Source organism: Oryctolagus cuniculus, chromosome 7, assembly GCF_051225735.1.
Source record: "Oryctolagus cuniculus isolate XC-2025 breed Fujian yellow rabbit chromosome 7, ASM5122573v1, whole genome shotgun sequence".
In the NCBI taxonomy this organism is placed as follows: Eukaryota; Metazoa; Chordata; class Mammalia; order Lagomorpha; family Leporidae; genus Oryctolagus; species Oryctolagus cuniculus.
The window spans coordinates 1,044,433-1,061,676 of record NC_142873.1 but is presented as its reverse complement, the minus strand read 5'-3'; the positions used below and the strand labels follow the sequence as shown (position 1 = coordinate 1,061,676).

Below are 17,244 nucleotides of genomic sequence, written 5' to 3'. Positions count from 1 at the left end.
AGATTGGCAGATAATGAAAGTGTGATAACAAATTTATCAGGATTTTGCAGTACAGACTTGGGGAGCACTCACTGCTGGTTTTAGTCTGAGGCAAGAGGAAAAGATGTGAGCTCCTAAACTAATGCCTTCATTAATTCTCTATCACTGACTTTTTAAATCTGGGGAGGGAGTGTTGAGTAGTGGCCCCCCAAAGCCACACTGTATTTTTTTTCTATTTATTTTATTGGAAATAGGTACAGAAAGAGGTAGGGAGAGCGATAGCTAGAAAGATAGCTGTGTCTTTTATGCACTGGCTCACTCACAAAATGACAGTTGCCAGAGTTGAGCTAATCCAAAGTCAAGAGTTTGTCCTGGATCTCCTACATCAGTGTGGAGGCACAAGGACTTGGCCATCCCCCGCTACTTTCCAAGGTGCATTGCCAGGGAGCTGGATTGGAAGTGGAGCAGCCAGGCTCCCATATGGGATGCAGATGCTACAGGCTGGTGCACCACAGCACAAGTCCAAATCAGTAATTTGCAGCTTCAAATTATTTCTAAATATTTTCAAAAGCAGAGGTGTGCAATATAATCATGGCTGATGCTGTGGTATAGTGGGTAAGCCACCACCTGGAGCACTGGCATCCCATATAGGAGCTGGTTCCTATCCCAGCTGTTCCACTTTCAATTCTGCTCCCTGTTAATGCACCTGGAAAAGCAACAGAAGATGGCCCAACTGCCATCCATGAGAGACACCTAGAATGAGTTCTGAGTTCTTGGCACCTCACTTTGACCTCTAAGCCCCAACTATTGTGGACATTTAGGGACTGAACCAGCAGATGGGTGATCTCTGCTGTGTCCTTCAGTCTTTCTGGAATTCAAAGAAAAAATTAGTTTAAAAATGTAAGGGAATGGGATTTGGCATAATGATTGGAGCACTCCTTGAGAAGCGTATCTTTTATGTCAGCATGCCTGGGTTCAAGTCCCATCTCTGCCCCTATTGCAGGATATACCTCCAATCTGGTTGGTGGTGTTGCTGTAGAACCCCTAAAACCTGTATATACTTGCCCAACACACAGTAAGCCAATCACTGGCTTTGGTGTGGTGGAGTAAAGAAGCATTTATTTTAAAGACCAGATCAAGGAACTTAACTCCAGGGCTCCCCAGGAAGTTAGAGGCAAAGATTCTTATAGATTGAAATTAGAGGTGACAGATGCATGTTCAGCTTGTGTCCAGGTTCCTGATTGGTTCGTGATGCTTTTGACCTTCATCTTCCTAGTTGAAGATGCTATATTCTTTAGGGAAGTGTAATGGTGTTCAGGTGCGCGTCAGTGAATCTGGGAGTTTACATACAATTGGTAGTTATTTGCTGCCCCAGACTGGGATGTTTCCTTACCTAGATGTGGAACTCCCCTAAATAAACCCATCCAGACAATATTGGCCAGCAGGCTTCTATCTGTTGCAGAAAAGTGACTTCTTGTGTGCAGGCCAGCTGTATCACTCCCTCAATTCAGTGAATTATTTTTGGTACAATATGGATAAGGACGCCTTGGTCTAAGGGAGACAGAGGAGATGCTTGGTCCTGCTTTTGTTTTATAGGGGTTTCATTTTAGATGTTTTTATTTTTTGTTACTTCTCCATCCTTAGGGAAAAGGGACAGTGATTGGTTAGACTGCTTCATGAAATTTGTGGGGTAATGTGGGGGTATTTTTAGGATGAAAGGAGAGGAGGTTGGAGGCATTTCTTTTACTTACTCATTTGCTTACTTAATAGTTAACACAGAGAGAGAGAGAGATATCTTCCATCTGCTGGTTCACTTCCCCAGGTGGCTGCATCAGCCAGGGCCACAAATAATGAGTCATCTTCCAAGGCCATTAGCAAGGTGTTGGATTGGAAGTGGAGCAGCCAAGACTGAAAGCAGTACTCATATGGGATGCTGGGGTCATAGTTGGCAATTTTACTTGCTACACCACAACATCAGCCACCATAGGCATTTCTTTAAGAAAAAAACTTGCTAGTTCTGGGTTTTGCTGTAGCAATCTTATATATAAATAGAAGGGTTACACAGCCAGTTTTTGCATAGCTTTACCTTGCAGGTATATAACCATTCTACAGCATTAATAAAAGCAACATGCTAGTATTTCTGTACCTCAAATGAAACCAGAGAAATTAGTGATTTTTCTGCCAGAAAACTTCCAGTTTAAAACCAGGGATAGTCACTGATTAAGATTTGTGTGCATGTGGCTGGCACTTTGGTGTAGAGGGTAAAGCCACTGCTTGCCTTGCCAGTATCCTATATGGGCATGGGTTTGAGTCCCAGATGCTCCACTTCTGATCCATCTTGCTGCTAATGCACCCAGGAAATGAGCAGAGGATGGCCCAAGTACTGGGACTCTGGAACCACTTGGGGGACCTGGAAGAAGCTCCTGGCTTTTGACATTGGATGGGTCCAGCTCTGGCTGTTGCAGCCGTTTGAGGACTGAACCAGCCACTGGAAGATCTCTCTGTCTCTTTCTCTCTTTGTAACTCTGTCTTTCAAATAAATGAATATTTAAAAAACAATAAAAAAGAGACTTAGAGTAAGACCAGACATTGCATTTTAAGACATGTTGAGTTGGAAAGCAGTTCATACAGCAGACTCATGGAATGACAATCATTTTATATAGCACAGTGACCTCAGAATGAGCCCTTAAAGCATTCTTGTATGGTTGAAAAGCCCATGAAAACATTTCAGGCATTGAATTCTAAGACACTGTGGCAAAAATAAAAAAAGTCCTACATGAAGGATTGCCATGAATGAAACCCCAGCAGAAAGAAGGAGCCATCCAAGAAGAATGTAGTTTTCTTTGAAGGGAGGACAGAACTTCCATTTTGCCTTTGGCTTTGCCTAAATACTGACAAAGACTGTGGTCTCAAAAGGCTTCCTTAGCCTGGGCAACTCATGGCAAGAGTCTTGGGTGATCACTGACATCATACATAAGAGATTCAATTGTTAAATTAGAGCAGGAGTTGTTGTACACTTACTCCGCATGCAAGACCTCAGTCCTAAATGAGTCATTGTATATTTATTTGAAAGTTACACAGAGGAGAGGCAGAGAGAGAGAGAGAGAAGTCTTCCATCTGCTGGTTCAAGGACTTGGGCCATCTTCTACTGATTTCCCAGGCCATAGCAGAGAGCTGGATCAGAAATGGAGCATCCAGGGCTCGAGCTGGTGTCCATATAGGAGGCCGGCACTACAAGCAGCGGCTTTACTTGCTACACCACGGCGCCAGCCCCCAAGTTGTGGTTATTTATCACTTGCAATCTCCTTTCCCCCTCCCATATGCTTTCCTTCGTTTGAGATATTTTGACCTTCAGTTTTGTTTGTGGATGTGGAAGGATGATAATTCTAAATTTTTGGTTTCCCTGAAATTTTTTTGTTTGTTTTTTTGTTTGTTTGTTTGTTTTTCTGTACTCTTCTCTGTTGGTTCCCTTATCCCATTGTCTTATCCATTCTGCCTCTGTGTGGGCCTGGGCTATGCAGTAGGTTAGATGTCCCTTCAGAGCTCCAACATGCCCGCAGAGTCTGGATAGACATTCAGACCCAGAAACACATCCTGACCTCAGCAGCTGCTATCTTCTTAGTGGGAGCTACAACACTCTTCTTTGCTTGTACGTGTCCAGAACTAAGCCTGAATATGTCACCTGCAGTGCCCATCTACAATGCATTTATGTTTCCCTTTGTTCTGGCCAATTTCAGTAGGGCCACCTTCATGGACCCAGGCATTTTCCCTCAAGCTGAGGAAGATGAGGACAAGGAAGATTTTCGAGCTCCCTTGACAAAACAGTGGAGATCAATGGCATCCAGGTGTGCATGAAAGGATGTGCCAGCTGCCGCTGCTACTGTCCTCCTCGGCGTTCCCACACAGTGTCTGTGATAATTGTGTGGAGGAATTTGATCATCCCTGCCCCTGGGTGAACAACTGTATTGGCTGCCAGAACGAGCATTGTTTCTTCCTCTTCCTCCTTTCCTTGACAGCCCACTCTATGGGTATATTTGGCTTTGGCCTCCTTTATGTCCTCTGCCACATAGAGGAGCTCTCGGGGGTCTGCACACTGTCACAATGGCAGTGAAGTGTGTTGCTGGCTTATTCTTCATCCCTGTAGCTGGCCTCACAGGGTTTCATGTGGTGCTGGTGGCCTGGGGACGCACAGCCAATGAACAGGTTATGGGTAAATTCCGGGGAGGCATGAGCCCCTTCACCAATGGCTGCTGTAACAATGCACTTTGCAATTCCCCAGCACCCAGATATTTGGGAAGACCAAAGAAAGAGAAGACAATTGTAATCAGACCTCCCTTCCTTCAGCCAGAAGTGTCAGATTACTGTGAAGATCATGGATAATGGCATCCAGGGAGAGCTTAGGGGAACTAAGACTAAGGAAAGCTTGGAAACAACAGAGAGCCAGTCTGCAAATGCCAAACCCCGGCCTTCTCCTATGCCAGACCTGAGCAGCTGCATGGGACTGCGAACACACCTTTGCCTGGCTACTAATGGAGATAGCAACTTTTGGGGCAAGGACAGCCCCCCACACCAACCATGTACAAGTGTCAGCCGGGTTACAGTAGCAGCAGTACATCAGCTGCCCTGCCTCATTCCTCCAGCACCAAGTTAGTCATGGGGACAGTTTGAGGAAGCCAACCTCAACTGCAGAGAGCAGCCGTCATCCCAGTTACCACTCAGAGCCCAGCTTGGAACCCAAGAGCTTCTGTTCTCCCACCTTTGGCAAAAGCTTTCACTTCGATCCACTTTCCAGTGGCTCTCGTTCCTCCAGCCTCAAGTCAGCCCAGAGAACAGGTTTTGTACTGGACGAGTTGCAGTCCATGCGTTCAGAAGGCACCACTTCCACCTCCTGTAAGAGCCTGGCCAATCAGACATGCAACGGAAGCCTGAGCCAGACCCAGCTTTCAGCTACACCTCTCCCTTCCTGTCAGTATTCCTGGCCCAGCAACAGGAAGCCGAGAGGTATGCACATTTGGTGCCAACATGAGAGCCCTCACCAGTCCGTTATGACAATCTGTGGCCTCCCTCCAGGAATGAGAGAAGCTGCTGCACCAGTCACCCAGCTCCCAGTCCATGAGGAAGAGCCAGGCTTGGGAGACTCAGGCATTCAGTCAACACCTGGCTCAGGCATGCCCTCATAGGGCTTCCTCCTTAGCTGATCCGAAGAGATCACCACCGAGCAAGACTCCACTTGGACGCCCAGCTGTCCCCCATTTGGGGAAGGCAGAAAGCCTAAGGGGCCAGGGACTAGGGTCCCCTGAACCAGGTCCAACCACCCCATATCTGGGCTGTTAAACATCTTACAGCAGCCAAGAATCCCCACCTGGTGTCTCTGAGATAGAGGAAGTGGCCTTGCAGCCACTGCTGATGCCTGAAGATGAAGTACAGCTCAATAACGCCCACAGCAAATCCAACAGCAACCCAAGAGCATCAGCTCAGCCTCCCCTTGTCCCACAAGGGGAGGAGTCAAGAAACTGTCCTGAGTGGGTGGTACCACCTGAGATATGGTGTGAGCCGTCAGCACCTCCCCTTCCCCACACCACTGTGTCTAGACCAAAGGGCCTCAGGTGACCACCTTTCTTCCCTCAAGGGGCTCCCTTCCCCTGCATGGACATGTTTTAAAACCCCGATTCCCAGAGGATGAGTGTTTTATAAAATGCAACCGAGTTGGGGAGTTGGAGAGTTGGGGCCCTGAGGCTGGGGTAGTAGCTCTCCCCTTTTACCTTTTAAGACCTTCCTTCCCTAATCCCTGGACCAGACTCAGTGGACATTTGTGCAATTGCTTGCCCTGGAGGGAACCAGATCATTTTTAAACCAGAAATAATTTTTTATTATTGTTACAGATCCTATTTTTTAATCTTCTGTGTTACCAGGTGTGTGTATAAATATCAAAGAAATTATATATCTATCTTGGGATGGGAAAATGAGGGAGGGATATGTAAAAGAAGGAGGGTCTTACTTTTCCTGGTCCTCAGACCAGCAGGAAAAGAGGGGAGACACCAGAGTCTTCCTTTCCCCCCATGGTCCCTCTCTTGTCTGTTACCAACTAAGGAAGTAGTAGAACCCCCTGTTGCTGCTAAGTGATCAGGAAAGAAACCTGGGGAGAGAGGAGTCTGAGCTCTTGGTTAGAAGAGGAAAGGACTTGTGGAGAGTTTGTTTTCTAGGCTTATTGGCATTTAGCTTCCCAGGAAAGGGGTCAGAGCTCCATGACATTGGTGGTGGTGGTAGGAGGGGGATCAGGAAAAGCATCTGGCCTAATTCAAAACACTATTAGAAAATCCCCCCTTTCTTGGGAGAGAGGGGTTGGGTGGCTTTCTTAAGTGAGCCCCTCAGAGCTTCCCCTAGCCTACAGTTAAGGTGATTTTAAAGTGCAAGGACAGAAGAGAAAAATCCAAAATGCAATATTTTTCATCACATGCCAAAAACAGGACAGAGGAAAGGAGTGGCAGGCCTAGGCCCCTCCAGATATCCCCTGGGGGTTACCCCTCAGCCCACCTTAGAATGGTGCTGGGCAGAGGAGATACCTGGGTTCTAAACTCTAAATAGGTGAGACTCCAGCCTCTTCACAGAGTCCCTTTCATTTTTTATTCTGATTAGCCATTTTCAACTGACAAATGAGAGAAATCCTGATCTATCAGCAAACAAAAAATGAGTACTTCAGTTTATATTTAGAAACATTTATGTAATTTGCTTTACCCAGTTTATACTTAACAGCAATACCTAGAAGTCTTAAGAAACTGAGATAGTATATAACTAAAGTTATATTTTCTTTTCACTACCCCAGAGTCAGTGAATGACTTGCTATGTCTCATTCAAATGAACCCATTTGAAGTTGCTGTAGCAATTCCTCCTGGCAGTTTTGGGAGTGTTCAGCAGCAACATTTTTTTTTAAAGATTTATTTATTTATTAGAAAGGAAGAGTTATAAAGAGGCAGAGGCAAAGAGAGAGAGAGGTTTTCAATTGGCTGGTTCACCTCCCCCAAATGGTCGCAACTGCTGGAACAGGGCCAATCCAAAGCCAGGAGACAGGAGCTTCTTCGGGGTCTGCTCATGGGTGCAGGGGCCCAAGGACTTGGGCCCCCTTCTACTGACTTCCCAGGCCACAGCAGACAGCTGGGTTAGAAGTGGAGCAGTCGAGACTCAAACCAGTGCCCATATGAGATAATGGCACAGCAGGCAGTGGTTTTACCAGCTATGACTCAGTGCCAGCTCCTTAAAGCTACGATTTTGAAAATTTTTCCTATGAAAGAAAACTCAAAAGGCTGATTCTGATTCATTGTACTCAATACACAGAATATAATTTTAACCTTAGATAAAATTTTCATATTTTGGCTGACACTCACTGGCTGCTGGTGTTTTGAATGACCTATGAATAATGGTGTTTGCATGGGAGATTCAGGAGCCCACTGAAAGGCAATGACAGAAGGCAGACCTCAATGACAGCTCATGAGGAAACATGTAACCATCGACTGTGAACAACTGAATTCTATTTCCAAGAAGCCTCCACCCAGACCATCTGTAGAGTTATAGAGGAAAGGAGAGACAGAGAGAAAGGTCTTCCATGTGGTTCACTCCTCAAATGACCACAATGGCCATTGCTGGGCCAATCCTAATCAGGAACAAGAGTTCCTTCTGGGTATCCCACATGGGTGCAGAGGCCCAAGCACTTGGCAAATCTCTACTGCTTTTCCAGGTCGCAGCATAGAGCTGGATGAGAAGAGGAGCAGCCAGGACTAGAAATCATGCCCAGATGGGATGCAGGCACCTGCAGTGGTAGCTTAGCCCACTACGTCACAGCCCCAGCCCCATTCAGAGATCTTTTAAGTGGCCATTTCTTATTCAGTCTTAAGGAGGTCAAGCAGCATTATAGTAAAACAGCTTTTTCTTTTGTAGTTTCCAAATACAATTTATTTATTTTAGAAAATAAGTGCTAAGGGGCAATAAGAATAGAGGTCTGATCACAATTGCTGTTTAGTCCAGACCTGTAAAAGAACCAAGTTAGAAAACAATTTCTTGGGCTGGCACTGTGGCACAGTGGGTTAACACCCTCTCCTGAAGTGCCGGCACCCCATATGGGTGCTGGTTCTAGTCCTGGCTGCTCCTCTTCCAATCCAGCTCTCTGCTATGGCCTGAGATAACAATAGAAAATTGCCCAAGTCCATGGGCCCCTGAACCTATGTGGGAGACTCAGAAGAATCTTGTGGCTCCTGACTTTGGATTGGAGCAGCTCCGGCTGCTGCGGCCATCTGGAGAGTGAACCAGCAGGTGGAAGACTTCTCTCTCTGTCTCTAGCTCTCTGTGTAACTCTATCTTTCCAATAAATAAAATAAATCTTTAAAAAAAATAAGAAAGCAATTTCTTAGGGAAGAGATATCTGACTACAAAAGGGAGAGCTCTCTTTCTTTCTATTTTATTTAATTTTTTGCAAGTCAGAGTTACACACAGAGAGAAGGAGAGGCAGAGGGAGAGTGACAGGTCTTCCATCCACTGGTGCACTCCCCAATTGGCCATAACAGCCAGAGCTGTGGTGATCTGAAGCCAGGGTCCAGGAGCCTCTTCCGGGTCTTCCACACAGGTGCAGGGGCCAAAGGACTTGGCTGATCTTCTACTGGCTTTCCCAGGCCAGAGTAGAGACATGGATTGGAAGTAGAGCAGCCAGGACTCAAACTGGCACCACACCACAGCACCGGTCCCAGGGAGAGCTCTCTTAAATGCAATGTTCAGGGGTCAGCAATGTAGCATAATGGGTAAAGTCACCTCCTATGTTTTCAGCTACTCCACTTCCAATCCAGCTGCATGCTATTGTGCTTGGGAAAGCAGCAGAAAATGATCCAGGAATTTGGGCCCCTGAACTCATGTGGGAGACTTGGAAAAAGAAGCTCCTGATACCTGGTTTTGGACCAACCCAATCCTGGTCATTATGGCCAAATGGGGAGTGACCCATGGATGGGAATTCTTTCTCTGTCTCCCTCTCTCTCTGTACCTCTGTCATTCAAATCAATTCAATCTTTTGAAAACAAAACAAAACAAAAAAAAAAAACCAATGTCCACTAACAGCTGAACAAAACATTAAAAGAGATATTACCTGGTAGCACCATGTACAAGTTTGATACTTACCAGATACATTTCCCTAGATTTCAGTTGGAATTTTAATCTGGTTTGTGCCAGTCTGAAACTCCTTAGGCCAATGACACCAGGTCAACAACTAGTTGCTCAGGTTATTTCTGATTCAAAGAAATATTCAGGAAGCAGCAAGACAGCTCACTGGGGTGATTTGTACCAGGGGCTGCTTTGCCTACTCTGGACTGTGCTCCCTTCATGATTGCTGTATCTGTCTTTCAAAATAAAATAAAATAAAATAAAATAAATCTTTAAGATAAATTGAAAAAGCCAGAATCATGGAGTAAATGAACCTTAAGCACCAGAACAGTGGTGCTTCTAATACAAAAGTAGTAGAGGTTAAAGCATGAAATATGGATATGCCATGTAAGGTAATTATAAAAGAGATGTATATACTTGCTGACCATTCCAATAAGAGAAGAAACTCTAAAATAAAGGTACTACAGATAAATGACATTTTAGAGTAATAAAAGGGTCAATCAACCTGGATAAGATTAATTCTAGATATGCATGTATCTAACAAATAAGCCCAACATTAAATGAAAGAAAATGACAAAAATCGTAGAGAAAAGACTGGTCAAGACTAGTATTAGGAAGGGGCACTGTGGCATAGGGAGTAAAGCCACCAATTGTGGCACTCATTCGAGTTCTGGCAGTTCTAGTGATCCAGCTCCTGGCTAGCTCACCTTTTCAAAAGATTTATTTATGTGAAAGAGTTACAGAGAGTCAAACAGAGAGAGAGAGGTCATCCATCCACTGGTTTACTCCCCAGATTGCCAAAATGGCTGGAGTTGGGTGCAGGGGCCCAAGGACTTGGGCCATCTTCCACTGTTTTCCCAAGCCATAGCAGAGAGCTGGATCAGAATTGAAACAGCCAGGACTCAAACAAGGACCCATATGGGATGCTGGCACTGCAGGCAGTGGTTTTGTCTACTGCGCCACAACACTGGCCATCTTTGTAGCAATTTTGAAAGAAAATCAGCAGAGGAATGCCTCTCTCTCTCTCTCTCTCTAGTCCAGCATTAGATATAATAATTCTTAAAAAATTAATATTAGGAAACAGAAATATGTCTCTTAATAATGGACAGAATAGGTTTGCAATATATTGGAAATGATAAAGCAACTTGACCATGTACTTGAACAAAAGAATACACATTCTGTTCAAGTACTCACAGAACATGGTCTGCAGAAGACCTTTTGCTAGGTCACAAAAGAACCTAAATAAAATTAAAAGAATAAAAATAAAAAAGGACATCCTTTGAGCACAATAGATTCACCTGGAATATCAGTAACAGAAGAACATTTGAGAAGTGCACAATATGTGGAAAATAAGAACACACTCCTAGGAGCTACAGAAACAAATCACAAAGGACAATAGCAAACATTGTGAAATGATTGGAAATGAAATGCATATAAAAAAGGTAATGGGATACAGTTGAAGCTGAGATTAGAGGAGGCTCAGTCTCTCCATTCCTATAGCTTTATAAAATGGGAAGTTGTGACCACTTTAACTTTGCAGTTCATCATTATGTAGGATCTTGAAAGTTTGTAAACAATTTGTCAGTATCTGCCAAACACTTTATTAGTTCCACCAGAGGGCCAGCAGGGGGCAGCAAGCCACCGCTAAACAGTGAGCTTTGCACCAAAACTCACCCTGGAGGAGTCAAGCACAGGCTTGCTACTACCAGTGATGTACACACAGCACCTACAGGAAAACAAGAGCATTTTTCCCTCAAGACTGAGCTAAGATACGATTGCAGCTTCTGGAAGACTTGGGCAGTTTCCACATGTAGGTAAAGATGCTGAACATGACCCTGATGGCTTAAGAAAAAATATTTTTCTTGTCCATGTTTCTCATTTTTAGAAAACATTTCATGGGGCAGCACTGTGGCATAGTGTTACCGGTAAAGCCACCACTTGCAGTGCCGGCATCCAGTATAGGCATCGGTTTGTGTTCTGGCTGCTCAAGTTTCGATTCAGCTTTCTGCTATGGCCTGGGAAGGCAGTAGAACATGGCCCAAGTCCTTAGGTCCTTGCGACCGTGTGGGAGACCTGGAATAGGTTCTGGCTTCTGGCTTCAGATTGGTGTGGCTCCAGCTGTTGCAGTCATCTGGGAAGTGAACCAGTGGATGGAAGACCTCTCTCTCAAACTCTCTCTGCCTCCTCTCTGTAACTCTCCCTTTCAAATAAACAAATCTTTAAAAAAAATTTCATTTGAAAACAGATACTGATTAAGAGACAGAGGGACACACACACTCACACAGAGAGAGAGAGAGAGACAGAGGGAGAGAGATTGTCTTTGCACCTGCTGGGACCGGCCAGGGTAGTCAGAAGCCAGAATCTTATTCTGAATCCACCACGCTGGCAACAGAGAGATAACTATTGAGCTTGCTGCTCACCTGCTTGTGTATGAACAGGAAGCTGGATCAGAATCAGTACTGGGACTTGAACCCAGGTACCATAACATGGAATGTGGGTCTTTTCACTACCATGCCAAATGCTTTTTCCCTGAATGTTTACCTCATTTTCTGAAATGCTTCCAGGTGAGTTATTCTGTGTTTCTTCATATAAAGTTTAAGGAAGAGTCATGTATCCATTATTGAGTGTTTTAATGGGATGGAGCTATATCATGCTGTGATATTTCTACAGATTCAAGAAGGCTTGGGGAAGAAATCCCAACATAGATTCAGAGAGTGGCAGACAAAAACAGTGTGAAAATATGCATAGTGTATCCGAACATTGCAATACGGACTTGGTGGTCCTGCATTGAAGCCTGAGGGGAAAAGAAGAATCTGACCTCCTGCATTCCTGCTTTCATTAATTCTATATCATTCTCTTCTACACAACTTCAATGTAGTTGTAAATGTCTTCTAAAGCAGAGGTGTTAAAACTCATGTTATGCTCGGTTTAGATATATTATTTGTACCCAAACCACAATCTATTATTTTCTTACTTTCCTGAATTTATTAAAAGCAAACTTTCAAATAATATATTTAATATAATACTGAGTGTATCTCATTTACATTTGTGAGAATCTCCCTGTTTAATTGACAATTTTTTCAAAGAAAAATCAGTTTTCCCTCTTCTAAGTAGAGAAAGAGACTTGTGAGGGAAAATACCTCAACAAAGTTAGCTGGGCTGGAATTTGGCACAACAATTAAGCTGTCACTTGGGACACCCACATTTAGCTACAAGAGTGCCTAGGACAGAGTCCTGGCTCTTCTAATCCCATCATCTTGCTAATGTTTGCCCTTGGAGGCTAAGCCACTCAGATCCATGCCAGCCATGAGGGAGACCTGGAATGAGTTCTTGGATCCTGGCTTTGGCCTCACTCAGCCCCAGACATTCTGGGCATTTGGGGAGTGAAACATCAGATGGATCATCTCCTCTGTCTTCTCAGTCTCTCTGGCATTCAAGTAGAAAGTTAATTTAACAAACTAAGGGAATGGGATTTAGCATAGTGATTGGAGCACTGCTTGAGATGCCTACATTCTATGTCAGCATGCCTGGGTTTCAAGCACCATCTCTGCTCCTATGCAGAATAATCCCCCCAAACTCATTGGCATTGTTGTTATAGAACCCCCTAACCAGGACCTGCCCCATGGCATAGCGGATAAAAATCACTGCCTGCAGTGCTGGCATACTATATGGGCACCACTTTGAGTCCCAGCTGCTCCACTTCTGATCCAGCTCTCTGCTTTGGCCTGGGAAAGCAGTGGAAAATGCCCTAGGTCTTTGGGCCCCTGCACCCACATGGGAGACCCAGAAGAAGCTCCTGGTTTCAGATCAGTGCAGCTTCAGCCATTGCAGCCAATTAGAGAGTGAACCAGCAGATGGAAGACCTCTCTCTCTCTCTCTCACTCTCTCCCTCTCTGCCTCTCCTTCTCTCTCTGTGTAATTCTGAGTCTCAAAGAAATAAATAAATCTTTAAAACAGAAACAAAAAATAAAACAAAAAGAACTCCCTAACCTATATGTGCTTGCACAACACACAGTAAGCCAATCACTGACACTGAGTGATGGTAGCTAGAGGTGTTTATGGCAAAGTCCAAAGTAAGGAGATGAGAACTTTTCACTTAATTTCAGGGCTCCCCAAGAAGTTAGAGGTAAATGTTTTTATAGATTAAAATTGGGGCTGACAGGTGCATGTTCAGCTTTGTCCAAGTTCCCGATTGTTCAGTGGTGCTTGTGATCTTCCTTTTATTGGTGGCGATGACATGTTCTTTAGGGAATTTTTATGATGTATAGGTGAGCTTAATTTGTCTGGGGTTTATGTGTAAATGGTAGTTATTTACTTCCCAGACTTGGATTTTTCTTACCTGATCTGAAACTCCCCTAAATAAACCTTTCCAGACAATTTTGGCTAGCAGGGTTTTATCTATTGCAGAAACAAATGACTTCTTTTGTCCAGTGATTACTAGCTTGTCAGGCCAGCTGTATCACTCCCTTTTTTTTAAAAAAAGATTTATTTATTTACTTCAGAGGCAGAGTTTACAGACAGGGAGGGAGAGAGAGATAGAGAGAGAGAGATAGAGAGAGAGAGAGATAGAGAGAGAGAGAGTGTCTTCCATCAGTTGGTTCATTCCCCAAATGGCCACAATGGACAGAGCTGAGCTGATCTGAAGCCAGGTGCCAGGAAATTCTTTCCACATGGATGTAGAGGCCTAAAGACATGGGCCATCTTCTGCTGCTTTCCAAAGCCATTAGCAGGGAGCTGGATCAAAAGTGGAGCAGCTGGGACTAGAACCATGCTTATGCGATGCTGGCACTGCAGGTAGAGGCTTAGCCTACCATGCCACAGCATTGGTCCCAAATTTTTTCAATACCATACAGGCAAGAAAGCTTTGGGCTAAGAGACAGACAAGAGGCTGAGCCTTGATTTTGTCTTATGGAAGTTTTGGTTTAATTGCCCCAATTTCTTGTTATTCCTCAAACCTCAGAGAAAAGGAACAATGACTGACTGGGGTATTGTAAGAATGAAAGGAGACAAAGTTTTAGGTATTTCTTTTATTAGTTATTTATTTACATAATAGTGAAGTTAACAGAGAAAGAAAGAGAGACAGAGTTTTTTCATTGCAGGTTCACTTCTCAGATGGTTGCATAATCCAGGGATTGATCATGACGAAGCTAGGAGCTTCTTCAGTGTGTTCCACATGAGTGGTAGGGGAACAAGTACTTGAGTCACCTTCTGCTGCTTTTGCAAGGCCATTAGCAGGGAGCTGGATCAGAAGTGGAGCAGCTGTGACTCTAACCAGCATCCATATGGGATACTGAGTAGAAGTTGGCAGTTTTACCTGATACACTACCACACCAGCCCCTGTAGGCATTGCTTCAGATAAAGTTTCTAGTCTTGGGTTTAGCTGTAGAGATCCTCTGCATTATGAGAAGGATTGCACAGCCAGTTTCTGTGCAGCTTTTTTTTTTTAGATTTATTTATTTATTTGAAAGGCAGAGTTACAGAGAGGCAGAGGCAGAGAGAAGTCTTCCATCTGCTGGTTATCTGCCCAGATGGCTTCAATGGCAGAAGCTGAGCTGGTTCAAAGCCAGGAGCCTTGGAGCTTCTTCCAGGTCTCTCACACAGGTGTAGGAGCCCATGTACTTGGGCCATCTTCCACTCTTCTCCCAGGCCATAGCAGAGAGTGGATTAGAAGTGGAGCAGCTAGGACTTGAACCAGTGCCCATATGGGATGCTGGCACTGTGGCATAGCAGGTAAAGCCATTGTCTACAGTGCCAGCATCCCATATGGGCACTGGTTCAAGTTCCAACTGCTCCACTTCCAATTCAGCTCTCTACTATGGCCTGGGAAAGCAGTGGAAGATGGCCCAAGACCTGGGGCCCTGTACCTGCTCAGGATACCCAGAAGAAGTTCTTGGCTCCTGATTTCGATTGGCCCAGCTCCAGCCATTGTGGCCATTAGGGGAGTGAAACAATGGATGGAAGATCTCTCTCTCTCTCTCCCTCTCTCTCTCTCTCCTTTTCAAATAAATAAGTAAATAAATAAATCTTTTTTAAAAAAGATTTAGCCTGCTACAGGTTTATTGAATTTCAAGTCCCATTTGCAGTTGCCTTAGCAAGGTCAGACCCATGGGCTTTCTATGACATGGAATGGGTGTTCCCCCCTCTGCTAAAGGGACATTGGTCAGATCTAGCTGTTCAATATCATATAATTATTCACATATATGTGTCCCAGAGCGGTCTCGTGGCAAGGTGACTGGATTAAACATTATAGCTTCAAAATAACATTTTGGTTATCAAATACTATGGCTTAATATCTCCCAGAGAGCCCAAAATGAGGCAGTAACCTTTGCTCCAGGAGTGGAAGCACACACAGTGAGTTGTATGTATTGTGCTGGGTTGGCCAAAAGTGAGCTACTCTGCGTCCTGCAGTACACAAGTGACTGTTATTCTGAGACATATCAGCCAGCCTCACGTGGCAATGCCCAGATCAATCTTACAGCATCGGTAATTTTATTTTTCCAAAGTTTGAATTAGTGCTCTGCATCCTAATCCCAGCTTCTCAGGAACAACAATGTCAAAGAACTTCCTCAGAAGTTCACTGTGGGTGCTGTACAAAATTTCTAGCATTAGGTATGAGAACACTAAGTATCACATCAAGGTAGCATCTCCCCTTCAAAATGGGAGCCCTCTCCAGAGGATATAGTTCTGACAGAATGTTCTGTTATAGTTACTATCAAACAATAATTCATTAAAAATCCCTTCCTTTATAACCATCCTGCTTCATCAAACCTGATTTAGGATTGACACTAATGACTCATTGCATCTTGATTTTTGTTTCCTCTTTGTGACCAAAATCCATTTCTGAAAATGCAGCTGATCATGTTCCAATTTTTCCAGGTTTTATTTGACCTGGTTTTTGATCCAGACCCATGTCAAGAGAGAAACATTTGATGAGAAGGGGTCAGTGTGAGCACATTTTTAGCCAACTTTGAGCAACAATGAGGGTTTAGAAGGAGTGGTCTTCAGGCTAGTTTTACTTGCAGTCCATTAATAAACTTAGCTATATTTGTTATGTAGCCAGAATTCACTATCTCAAAGTGCCAGGCCAGGAGTATTATGCTGGGAATTATACTTCTGAAAAATTCTGCCAGGCAAGAGGTATAAAGCTCAAAAGAGAAATATATAACAATGCTGGCCCTGTGGAGTAGTGGGTAAAGGTGCTGCCTGCAATGCTGGTATCTCATAGACACTGGTTCATGTCCTGGCTGCTTCACTTCTGATCCAGTTCTTTGCTATGGCCTGGGAAGATGCAGAAGATGGCCCACGTCCTTGGGACCCTGCACCCACGTGGGAGACCTGGAAGAATCTCCTGGTTCCTGGCTTTGGATTGGCACAGCTCCAGCCATTACAGCCAACTGGGGAGTGAACCAGTGGATGGAAGACCTTGCTCGCTCTCTCTGCCTCTCCTTCTCTCTCTGTGTAACTCAGACATACCAAGAAATAAATATTTTAAAAAAGAAAAACATGTAACAAAACCAAAGAAGATAACAAATTGTGTTGTCATCCTAAACAATGAACAGTTAAAAGTTAATAGCAGAATATTATACTATAATTGACATTATATAAGGAAACTAGAAATGTTGATTAATCATACATTAATAAGCCCCATAAAACATTTTTTAAAAAAGGATTTATTTATTTATTTATTTGAAAAGCAGAGTGACATAGAGGCAAAGGCAGAGAGAAAGTCTTCCATCCACTAGTTCATTCCCCAAATAATCGTAACAGCCAGAGATGGGCCAATCCAAAGCCAGGACCTTGGAGCTTCTTCCAGTTCTCCCCTGTGGGTGCAGGGACCCAAGCACAGGGGCCATCTTCCACTGCTTTCCCAGGCCATAGCAGAGCTGAATCAAAAGTAGAGCTGCTGAGACTTGAACCAGTGCCTGAATGGGATGCTAGCACTGTAGGCAATGGGCTTGGAGATGTGAGCTAATGCTGGGCTGATGAGAAAGAGGGAGAGTTTGGGCTAGATTTCAGGGTCCTTTGAGATAACAGTGTGAGCTGGGAGAGGTTCAGGCTGAGACTGGACTCTGAGGCTGAGCAGCTGAGATATGGGGAGATAGCTTGAGAGGAGGAGTGAGAGAGATC

At 44.3% G+C, this 17,244-nt stretch overlaps 1 pseudogene; it reads left to right on the top strand.

Annotated features, from left to right (window-relative positions):
* Positions 1 to 3,127: 3,127 nt before the first annotated feature.
* LOC149125246 (palmitoyltransferase ZDHHC5 pseudogene) lies at positions 3,128 to 6,075 on the top strand (annotated as a pseudogene).
* Positions 6,076 to 17,244: the final 11,169 nt, after the last annotated feature.